Genomic DNA, 12,438 nt, shown 5'->3' on the forward strand with positions numbered 1-12,438 from the left:
TTAGCATATAAAATATATAATATATAAAAAGTAGGAAGAAAAATATGTGAGGATGATGTGACATGTGGCATGAAGGAAGAAATGTAAGGAGAAAGTAACACATGGCATGAGGGAAGGAGAAAGTGACATGTGACATGTGCCATAAGGGAATGAGAAAGTGACCTGTGGCATGAGAGAGTTTTTTTTATTATATTGTTAATAGAAGCAGAACTATCTGGGATTAAGAAGATGACAATCTTCTATTCTACAATTTATCTCATTATATGCCATCAATTAAGATTGACCATAAAATGCTTAATAATTAAATTTATAATTTAACTACATTTTCTTCAAGCCATTAATAATTGATGACACAAATTATAGGACAACATATGTGCTTCTAAATAAACATGGTATAGTAACAATATGTTGGTCTAATAGTGTAAGGTCTCACTAGATCCGTAGGATGACCAAAAGGTCGAGTATTCGATTCATGTGAGTGACACTTGTTGGGAGAAGCGTCTACGAACTCTGAAAGGGCTTAGTTTCTTACTCATAAGGTGGGAGATATCGTTGCTAGTACCCAAAAAATAAAGAAGTTATGGTTACACATTTTTTGGATTTACATTGGGCAAATACTCTTTTTTGTACTACCAATGTTATTCTTTCATCTTTTGGATAATAAACTAATCTTTTTTTTTGGTGTGTGACTGTCCATCCAAACAAATGTTACTCACATGAATCGAACATTGATATTTTGATCTTTCTGGGAATCTAGTGGATCCTTACACTAGTACACCAACATCTTGTATATATGAGTTTAGAGGAAAAAACTTGTATGCACCATTCTATATTAGTTTTATATATTGTCAGTAATCACCATTCATATTTAATTACATTGACTCTTTAAAAAATGTAATTCAAATAAATCGTAGATGATGAATTGACTATGAATAAATATTTACACTAACAATGCATAATTCATAAGTTTATTTGATTTTTTTTAAATGTTATAAGATTGTACTTTTTTATTGTTTTTAAATAAAATTATCATTTTAACTAATAAATAAAGATAAATAAAATCATAAATAGACATCTAGAACTAGCTATCAGTATATTTTCTTTTATATTTTTTAGGGAGAGGGTCAAGGTGCATTTTTTAGGGGTTGAAACCATTCATATTTTATCTAACAAATTAATTAGCCGAGTTTACTGATTGGATAATGAATATCGTATTTGAGCTGGCCAACACAAAATATTGAAAATCTACAAACACTTTTATCTACAGTTTTATCTTGCAGAATCATTTAATTTCTAAAACAAATATATTTCAGTTGGATCTTTACATTCTTCTCAGGGGAAGTTATATGAAATTATGAATATTGCAAAGGAAAATAATTTATGCACCTGATTGCTGCTGGTTTTGGTTTATTTACCAAAATCTGCTTGTTTATTTTTCATTGGGAAGTCATTCTTCTAAAGGCCTATATAGCGTCTTATATCATGAGAACAATGTGTTAAATATCATCTGCTTTAATTATTTATATACAATTAGTACATTAATATATAAAAACTATAACATATAAGTCCATATATTTTTTTCTATTAATAAATATGCGTAGACATTGTTCATGAAAATAAGATAGTCCAAAACAAGAGTTTAGCTATGAAATATTAAACATAAACCTGCTAGTAACTGCAGAAAATTAATTGTTCAAATATTTTGTATGAAATATCAAAATCGGGTTTATGAAGAAAATGTAGAAGCAGCCTCAGGCAATTGACCCAGTGGCTTGTTCCCTGTTGTTGATGGAGACAAGAATTTCTCACAGTCCTTAGCTCCACTTTTGGTAAACTCTCTAACATCCATATCCAACTTGAGCACCATCCATGTATGCTTTACAATAACCTGGAGTGGCAACAAGCCAACAAATAAGAAACAACTTCCATGTTGTTGTATGGTAAAGATTAAGTGATTATTTGTATGCTGTTATTAGATATGTACAATTTGTTGATGAATATGCATTTAACAATTGATGCTCCAAGTTCTTCCAAAGGACAAAGACCACATGCAATAATAATGCAATGCATGCATGTAGCATGGTTTTCGCTACATGATAGTACAGAGTATATATCTTGATTAATGCAGCTAAATGATGTAGACAATGGTCAATGGTGAGATGTCAACTATAGACTGTTGAAAGTATATACTCTACATTCCTACTAATACTTCAGAAAGAACTGAATAGAAATCCTCAACTATTTGCCTATATTAGAGATAAGTTTGTTATTCTAAAATGTCACATTTGTTCCCAAAATTAGATATAGTTCCTTTCTCTCCAGAGCATGCCAAATGGCACTGGAACATGCCTAGGCAGTAGGTATCACTGCCTTGAGGTGCTATGAATGAACATGGCAAATCATACTTTTCAAAAACAATGTAACATGTTTGAGAGATTGAAAAACAATAATTAATAAACCAACATAAGGTTCTAGAATGCCAAAGGGTGTGTGCTGCTCTACTTTTCAATGGCACTTGCACATGATTGGCCTAGGCATGTTGTTGGAAACATTGCTTTGGCCATTTCTTTGGTCTTCTTTCTTGTGTCCTCGTGGAGAGAGAAATGTGATTAGTTGTTGTAATTTTTTATTCTTGTGGAAATATGGTCTACAAAAAAGTGATTTTTGATAAGAAGGAAGGATACAAGATTTTCAAACTCTACAACTTGTATGGGCATTTCGGATATATGGAGTAACAAACAACCAAAAGGTCGGGACAATCATGCACCTGATTAGTTCTTTAACAAAAGAGCAAAAAGTGAATGAATACCATTGATAATACAGAAATGATATATTGAGGTGATATGTTATGAAAAATCTTGGTGTTGAATGAAGCAGCTTCCCCTTTCTGAGTTGCACAGATTTTGTGAAAGTGAAAGTATTTTATGTTGGCAACAACTTCCTTAATTGCTTAAATTTGAAATAAATTCATTTTCTTCTTTGGGTTCTTAAAAGATGTCCTAGTTTATTTCCTTATAGTTTCAATTGTAAAGTTCTCATGCAATTTTTTTCTGTACCGCATCCGGAATATTCATGCAAGTATTGTCATAAAAAATATATATATTGATGCAAGTATTGTCATAAAAAATATATATATTGATGCAAGTATTGTCATAAAAAATATATATATTGATGCAAGTATTGTGATAAAAATAAAATATCGATGCAAGTTTGTCCTATTTGGCATGCCATATTGCCGTTTCTGAGTAGAATACGTTAGTACTTTATGGAATCTAAGGTTTTAATAACTTGTAATAGTGAGTAATACCTAAAATTAAGTCGAAAATAATTCACTTAAAAAAATAGAAAATAATTGTCAAGGTCAAATTAAAAATATTCATAAAAAATCAAGGACACGCGATAAAGAATGTGATTCCACTTATATATACACATAGAAGGATGATTCCAACTCATACTTTGGCATTTTCAAGCTAGAAAACGAGGAAAAATGTCACAATCTAATGATTAATGAATCTATGCATATAAAAAAGAAACCGTTAAGGAATGTACAAAAGATGATTGATTTATTCCAAATATTGGACGGTGGTCAATTTTGGACGGTAGTCAATTTTGGAGGGTGGATTAAATTTCTGAATATTTGATTATCTTCTCCCCAAATATTGTTATTACTAATTGAATCTTGACATTAGATACATGATGGCCAATCAATTTTATGAATGAAGAAAAATGTATGAGACGTTTTATATTATTATTCTGAATAATGTATTTATTATTTACAATTTTTAGATTCAGAATGAATACATACATTGATATGTTGACAAAGAGTTTATCTAATTTTATATGAGTTCATTAAATCAATATATAGATTTAAAGATTAAATGTTCGATTATGAATAATAACACTTGTTGGGAGGACAATCATATACTTTAGGGAACACATATGTTGTTATACTGTTTGTGCCACTGCATATACCATTAGCTCGTGATTGGTTAAAAAATATATTTAAGTTAAAAATTAATAATTAACTATTTTTCTAGTCAATCACAACATGTGTACATATATTAACACAACTTGTGGGACAACAAATATGTACCATATACTCTAAGATACATTATTTTTTATAAAGATACAGTTAGGGATGACAACGGACACGAGCGGACACGGTTAGTAGCTACTTGCTACCCGTTTCAAAATAGGAGAGCATTACCCACACCCTCCCGTACCCGTATGCGGGTACTGACGGGTATTTCTAGGTACCCGCAGGAACAATAGGTACCCGCGTGTTTCCAATATTATAAATGAATTTTTAATTTTTTACTTTCTACTATGTTTCAAATGAGGTGAAACTTAATTATTTTGTACATTTTGATTGAATATTTGACAAAAATGCTAAATTTACTGGTGTTTTCTATTTGTGTGATTTTTTGTTCTCATTTCCTTAACAAAAAGTATATATTTTCTTTGCAAAACATGTGTGTTTCTACACATGTAATAATATTTGTAGGGTGTTTCACCACCAAACTCAATAAAATATGTAAAAAACGTACAATGAAAAAATGTATATATTGTAATGATGTTAGAATAATGTACTTTTTATTTTAATTAAATATAATATATTAATTATATAAATAACGGATACCCGTAAGCACGTGTACCATAATATTCGTATTCGTCCATATGTACAACGAATATTTTTAAAAACCCGTTTATAATAGTTACGAGTATCGTTTGTGATTCATACTCATTTCTGTACAGATTTTATCCGTGGATACCCACAAGTACGAGTTTTTTGCCATCATTAGATACAATTAATTATACTAAAAAAATAGCATATTGGTATGAGACTTGTCATTTTAATATTTGATGAAAAAAAATATATTACACAAAAATCAAACATTAAATATCTACTTAAACTACTTACATTTATATCAATGGCCATATCTATACCTATAAGAACACTTGGATGAAAAAAATTAATTTCTTAGTAATTTGAAAATTATAAAACTAGGTTCTGGGATCGTTATTGCTGGTTCATTCGCCGTCCTTTAGAAATTGCCAATTGCCTGATTTCTCCAATCTCACACTGCATACTCGACAGGACTGTAAGCTCTTTTCCCTATCTATTACTCTTCAGACCTATTCAAACTTGCTACAATACCCTCTCTTTCTGCTTTCTTATTCGGTTTATGGAAAACCCCATTTGTGTTCTTGATTGATAATTACAAAAAAGATTAGATTTTTGGCCTCTGGGGCTTTCCACACTATTTTCTTTGTAATTATTCAATGCTTTGGTTTATCAATTGGTAAATTCTAGTGATTCACGCAGCTATTTATATTCAGTAACTGGGTCTATTTCGGTTTTGATTAATCAAAATACATAATTTTTTATGCCATGTATCAAAAGGAGTTTGAAAGGTTAGGACTTTAATGATGGAAGGTAAATTGGATTGAATTACATCAAACCTGTATCAGAAGGAGTTGATTTATTTTCTAGTTCTTAATGTGGTTATAAAGTTTAAGATTATATTTGGTTCAAATGACAATGAATTTGTACCTCACTTTTATGAAATATTCCTATGAATTGATGCCTCACTTTTATACAACCTTATTATACTTGCTTGTGTCCCACTGACATTTTGTTTGTAAATAAAATTTCATTTGATTTTATTCTCAACATCCTCTGTTGCTCCAAGTCTATATGAGTTATACATATTTTTTTCATAATTATTGTTCTGCAGAAGACTTAAGAGGATGAGTGGAGTGCAACTGCAAAGTAGTTCCCCTGCCTTGGCCTTACAAGGGTCACAGCAAGGTGAATGTTCAGTGACTGTGGCAACTGGTGCAGAGTCAAAGCCAAAGAAGAAAATATGCTGTGCTTGCCCAGATACTAAAAAGTTGCGAGATGAATGCATTGTAGAGAATGGTGAAGATGCTTGTACAAAATGGATCGAAGCTCACCGACAGTGCCTCCGTGCTGAGGGATTCAATGTTTGAGATTGATAGCGAAGAAAAAAGAAAAGGAGACAATGGTATAATACCTTAGATATTTTTACTCAATCAATAAAGATTTTGAAACCCAGTTTTTATTTTAAAATAGTATCACGATGATTATCGAAATCCTGAATAAAAAGTAAGGGAATTGGCTGCTACATGTTATTCATAATTTATTAACTTGTAACTTTTTGAATCAGGATTTACTACTCCTGTTAGTCTTGTGTTTTAGACCTTAGTTTATCACGCATAGTGTAGTAGTAAAAATGCTTTTGTACTCAAATAATTTGATTGGCAGATAAGTTGTGTTAATCTATAAATCCCTTTCCCTGTTTCTGCTTCCTCTTTTACCTGTCCGTCCCTCTATTTAGGTCCAAGCATAGTTATTTTAGAGATTTAAAGTTGCAGAATTTGTCAATGGTTCTCACTGTTCTCTTGTCCTTTCCTTGATACTTTTGTGGTGATATTGTGTATTGCATTAAATTAAGAAACAATATTTATAGTGCTTTATTCAGAATCAGAGCGATCGACCAAGTTGTATGTTGGAGTGAAACATTTCAGCAAGATGCATAAATGTCATCCTTCAGTAAATGTTTCTTAGGCCTTTCACACCTAATCTCGAATTTGAAAGAATCAGTCAACTTTGGACTCCATTCGGGCTTTGATGTATGGATGAAATCTTGTATCCCTCTGTAAACATCATAAATCTAGTATATTAGTTATCCCAATTATAACGAACTTAGAGTGTCTATATAGTAGAACCTCTCATTCACTATCCTAAAATACCTTCTAGAAAGCTATGGTCTAGGTAGCTTTAGGGGCACTTTAAGAACTCGGAAATTTGTTGGATGTGCAATATGTTTTGAATATTTTGAAAGCTGTGCTTCATCAACAGATTCATGTGGTCTCTAAGTTAAGGCAGTGCCAAACATCTGCAAGATGTGAAGGAGCATAGGTATGTGAATGGCAAATAAAGACCCTCAAAACATTTGTACTTAATTAGTTATTTTTATGTGTGCACTTAGTCCCCTTTCTCTTAACTCTTATCAGTTAAGTGCCTTCCTTTCCTGTGTCCCATTCACCTTGAGTTCAATAGATTTCAAATCCTGTGTATCACAATTTTCTTTTCAAATTTTACTGAGTTGGTGATTCTTGGAATCCTGATGCAGATGCTGGTGTCATGACAGTGCAAAAATACTATTAAATGGAGTGGCAAACTTATTTTAGTCCATTTAACCACATAATACCACAGCCATGACTGTTATATAACTTTGACATGAATGTCACTTACAAACATGTGGTATGATAAGTCTACAACAGCGCACACATTTATTTAGTAAAAAAATTACATTGTTAGGAGGTTTGTATGGCCAAAACAAATGGCAATTAAATGTGAATAAATTCTTTAATGGCCACGGGTGCAGTTCACAGAAGTGCAGCTAGCACTGCTACTTGCAGTTCCCCTTATGCTCAGCAGCTGGAACATCCATGGCAACAGTCTCGCTGTAGCTGCCACAAAAAGACAGACATAATAAGCTTCGTGTGTGTAATCTGCTGACTATACTGACCTTAAAGCATTGAAAAGCAGATATAGTGGACACCAAAAGTGGGGACCATGTCTTCTATCCTACAACATTGTGTTGCTCTATGTATCATGAGCTGTGATTGGTCAAAAAAATACTTAAAATTAATTTTTTAACTTTAATATTTTTTTCTAACCACTTACAACTCATGACACATTGAATGACATGAGATGTTGGATAAAAGATGTGCTCCCCAAAAGTGAACATTACCTCTTTCACTAAAGTTTAAAGTGAAATTTTACAGCAAAGCTATAAGAAGACATGTCATATAAAGATGAAAATAGTTTGTTGGATGAGTGAACACATTGAAGAAGATATGATAAAAAATGGAATTCGTCAAAGAGAAAGTTGGGGTAGCTCTTCTTATAGAAAATATGGTAGAGTGATGGCTTAGATGGTTTAACACATATGGAAGAGACCACTATAAACCACAATAAAGAGAGTAATTTAAATGAAGGGTGATCTAATTTCTAGATGCTAAAGGAGAGCAAGAAAAATCATAAGCGAAGCGATTAGTAAATATTTACATGGTTTGTGATCTAAATTGCCTTGTCTGTTACTTAAAATGGTTTCATGAATGTCTACTTGGCATTAAATTTCTGCTATCTGTTGATCCCTAGACCATGAATGCATGAACCTTACTTAACCATGTTCACTGCAACAGCAAGGGGCATTGACCATAAGCTTGCATGACACCAGAAAACAATGGCTTTAAAGGCATGGTGGAACATGGTTAATAATCTTTGAAAAAATTGAGGATACGGGTTATAAAAAGCAAGGGGAGTTCATTGTTTGGCATGTTGAATGCTATGTCCAGATTTATTTTAATCTAAGATGATAATTAAGAGTGTAATTCTCGACACAATAATAAGGTTGATTAACTTATGCTTTGTAACGAGGTCATGGGTAATAGAATATTTGCTTGTGATGAAGCACATTTGTTCCCCCAAAAAATGTCATTTCAGTTATCTTTGTTGTTTCATGTTCTAGAAATACATCAGAAATTCCCACTTCTAAGTTCTAATTAACTATCATGATTAAACAAATAAGAAATTGTCTCAAATTTTATAAGTTATTTATAAGTATATATACATTTATTGCCGATGCACATAAATTTTACACATTAATGCCCTGTCTGCGTATGTACTAGATAAGCTACTTCTGTTGAGGTATCAAATATCAATTTTTTTAGCTAGTAGCTTTATAAGAAAAGAAACTACTTTAATCAAATAAATATAGTAACTTATTTTTTATGAAATTAATTTGGCAAATTTCATGTTTTGATGATGTAATAGACTGAAATGAAATTAATAAAAAAATGTTGCATTTTTAAGAGTTTATACTATCTACTAAGATGGAAATGGAACCAATGGAATGAAAACAATCAAATCTCTTCTCATTATATTCATCTTCCCTAATCTCCCCAACTTAGAATCACTACTCTAAGGTAAGGTTATGGCTGGTTTTGAAAGATGTTTGGTATGATAAAAGGGGAAAGAAAGTAAATAGGAAATAATAGTTTAAATTGAAAAATTAATACAAATGTTAGACTATATATAATCGTGACCGGTGATAAATCTAGATTTAAAATTTAAGAGGGGTAACAATGTTTAATTATATTTTTATAATTAAAATTAATTGAATAGCAAAAAATATAAAGAAATATAAATAATTGTTTTAAAGTTTCAAAATAACATTAATTCTAAATAATAATAATTAACAATTAAAAACGTTAAAAAAATGTATATATTCATTTAAAGTGTCGTTCTTTGTTAAAGACTTTAACTCATCAATAATTAAATTATGAATAAAAATTTCAGCTATTTATTTTTCAATATAAATTATATGTTGTCTACAAAAAATTCATCTTTTATTTTACTGCATAGTTTTATTTGGTTGTCTTTTTTGATGAAAATAATTTTTATGTATTAGCTAAAATAAAATAGTTAATATAAAACGAAAAATTCAATTAAACAAATAATACACCTTCATTTTTTTTCATGTGAGTTACATATAATTCATAGATAATTGAGAGGTTTTTAAATATGAATGTTATAAACAATATCAGTAACTTTTTTAAAATATTAACTATAATTTTTAGATGGAACATAGAATTTATAGAATGTAAGAAAAAATATTAGGAAAAATGTAAGACAGTAAAACAATGGAGAAAACCCAAAACCTACACATTCCCTTCAACTCTATGAAAAGTATGCCATGTAATCAAAGAAATTAAAAAAAAGAAATAGATTAGGATTAAGATAATATCAACATTTAGTAAAAAAAAAATGTTGCCAATGTAGGTTGAGAACATATCCTCTTAAGTGCCTTAAACTTTAAACCAAAACAAAGCCATCATCACATTAAAAAACCTCACGAAATCATCAAAGGATGACGAAAACCAAAAACATAAATCAACAATAAGACACTATTTCCCCTACAGTAACCATATATAATCAAAGAAGTGAACAAAGTTATTAAAACAGAAAAAAATGTCCTTAATATATAATTGCAATTATTCTTTAGATTCATTTATCTAATAATATTTGCAAGAAGGATGCAAGACAACTAAATATTCGTTACATATATAGTCATACTACTTATTTTAATTGCAGAGACATCGACAATCATCTTCACACTTGAGCCTAGGCCTCTTTGCTGCCCAACAATTCAAAAGACAGTCTCTGTAACAATCTGTGTTAGGATTAGGACACTGAGTATGAACATCAGTAGGAAATTACTCTCATAGGACACTGAGTATGACAATCATCTTTACCCTTGTAGGAAATTTTCTCTCATTTTCATAAGCTTTTTATATCAACTTAAGATATCATCCTAACGTATATCAACTTAATAATTCTACCAATATTTAATGAAGTAAATCTTTACTATCTATACTATTATATAAAAAGTAAAATATTTCTAAGGGGTGTTTATGTAATTGAAGTGACATAATTTTTATATTTTAACTTTGTCCTTATAATTATATAAATGCAAAATATATATAAAGGATATTTAGGTAATTAAACATGTATAATTTCATTCAATTTTATTTAGTAACAACAAGAAACTTATCATTATTAGAATACAAGAAACTTTCACATGTTCTTTTTATCAATGCATCACTACTATACAATCATACTTCTACATTATCTCTTTATCACCTCAAGAAGAACAACTTTATTAACATTTAAAACATCGAATGACACACTGATCATTATTAGAGGCACAAGTTCAAAAATATACAAAAACTTTGTATATATATTTCATATAAAAAATTAAGAATATGGGTGGACAAATATAGAGTGTCGATCAACATACTAGTATTTATAATAGAATTATATATTTAAAATATGTATTAGTAAAGTATGACCATTATTCTTATTATTGTTTTTTATAAGCTTAAAATTATTATTTACAATATATTATGTATTACTTTTAATGTAATTTTTTTATATGATTAGTGCTTTATTAATCATTTGTATTTATTACTTTTATTTAATAAAGTGTGTGGTACCCACACTTGAGAGAGATTTTTGGGTTTATTCAAGTGTGAAGTCTCACGTTGGATATGCGGGGAGGAGTGAAAGAGTTTATAAGAAGGAAATGGAACTATGGTCTTAAGGTTTTGGTTCAAGACGTGTTGTCTCACTTGTGACTCTTCACACTTCCCATACCCATGTAACAATGGAACTCCCCGATGGTTGGAGGCTCTCCGGTCATAGTCTGGTCCAACAGTGACTTAGTGAGGTTCTCTGTGATATTTTCTATTTAAGAATTCTAATTAACAATAGATGTTTGATAAAATCAAGTAGGGTACTTTATCATTTATATTCTTAGATTCCATGATTTTCGAATTAAAAAGAACATCCTATGAAGGAATGTATCGAATTTATGAGGGTACCTATTTTGGGGTGATTCAATTTAATAGGTGTTTATCAATGCTATTATTTTAAAAGCCTACCGATTCCATTATTTTGAAGATTTATACAAATCTTAGATGGTAATAATAGATTCATCTATTCCCTCAATCAATTCCTTTATTCTTCGATAATAATACAGAGGTGCTATTTTGGTTCAAGGTATGTAAATTTTTTAATTTCAATTTTACTTGATTTTTTTAATGTCCACGTTAATTATTTCACTCATATATTTCTTCACCCACAGAGAAATGCTACATTTGACCACTAAATGATATTTTTTTGACCTCCAACAACTAATGAATGAAGTTTGAGTCTAAATCTAATATTATGTTTTTTATGGGCAAGTATCTTTATTGTGGATAAGACTCAAACCTCAACTTTCTTCACCTTAACTATCAATTAATCTTATAACTCCTTTTTTTGGTTAGTGGTGTGACTCAAATCCACCCACAAACTTATCCTCTCTGTTCCTTACATCTTTCATCACATTAAAGTTTTATCTCATAACTAGTTAACAATAACAGGTATTTAAATCATACATAGCAGAACGAGTTTTGATATCCAATATTTATTTCCTAAAAACAAGTGATTACAGTCAATGCACAAGATAATGATGATAGAGTGAAGATTGTGAGGAGGATCTTGAACGACCAATGAGAATTTTGATGGAGGAGGCCAGAGGAGAGGATATTATGCTAAAACAAATCCAACCAAGTGTGTTGTTTAGAGTTTTTTCATGATGGTAAAGTTGTTTGCATTTTATCTTAATGACATGTTTCAAATTTTGCAAAGAGTCTCGGCCTATATCGTGGATTCGTGTAGCTTGTTCCCTTTTTATAGTTTGTTTTTTATTTTGAAGTTTTGTTCTGATGGCTGTTTGTGCCTTCCAATTTATTGCAAATGCAGCAGTTTTGGTATTTTAAGAAGGCATTGATGTATTT

At 30.3% G+C, this 12,438-nt stretch overlaps 1 long non-coding RNA gene across 1 annotated transcript; it reads left to right on the plus strand.

The window, feature by feature from the left end:
• On the plus strand, nt 4,955-5,999 carry LOC109351918. Its single transcript, XR_002108304.1, has 2 exons — nt 4,955-5,102; nt 5,739-5,999. It is a non-coding gene; the product is annotated as an uncharacterized LOC109351918 (long non-coding RNA).

This window comes from Lupinus angustifolius, chromosome LG07, assembly GCF_001865875.1.
Source record: "Lupinus angustifolius cultivar Tanjil chromosome LG07, LupAngTanjil_v1.0, whole genome shotgun sequence".
Lineage (NCBI taxonomy): Eukaryota > Viridiplantae > Streptophyta > Magnoliopsida > Fabales > Fabaceae > Lupinus > Lupinus angustifolius.